Below are 304 nucleotides of genomic sequence, written 5' to 3'. Positions count from 1 at the left end.
ACTAAGCAAATATGTCTCCGATAATCCGCAACGATTCACGAATAGAACGGAAGACGAAGGGACGAGCCAGGAAACAGAAGCATCATATAGAAACGACCCGGCAACGGTCGCAAAAACAATTAACCAAATGCGTAAATGGGGATGTCAATTCGACGGAAAAGATCCAATTTCTTTCCTAGAGCGAATTGAAGAACTACAAAGTAGTTACGAATACACCGACGAACAAATGTTGCAAGGCTTGCCGGAATTACTACGCGGAAGTACCTTGCATTGGTACAGGAACAACAAGAAAGCGTGGAAAAAG

Source organism: Odontomachus brunneus, unplaced genomic scaffold (assembly GCF_010583005.1).
Source record: "Odontomachus brunneus isolate Ranch 3 - 2012 unplaced genomic scaffold, Obru_v1 Obru_scaffold_319, whole genome shotgun sequence".
NCBI classification, from domain to species: domain Eukaryota; kingdom Metazoa; phylum Arthropoda; class Insecta; order Hymenoptera; family Formicidae; genus Odontomachus; species Odontomachus brunneus.
This window is presented reverse-complemented; position numbering follows the sequence as displayed.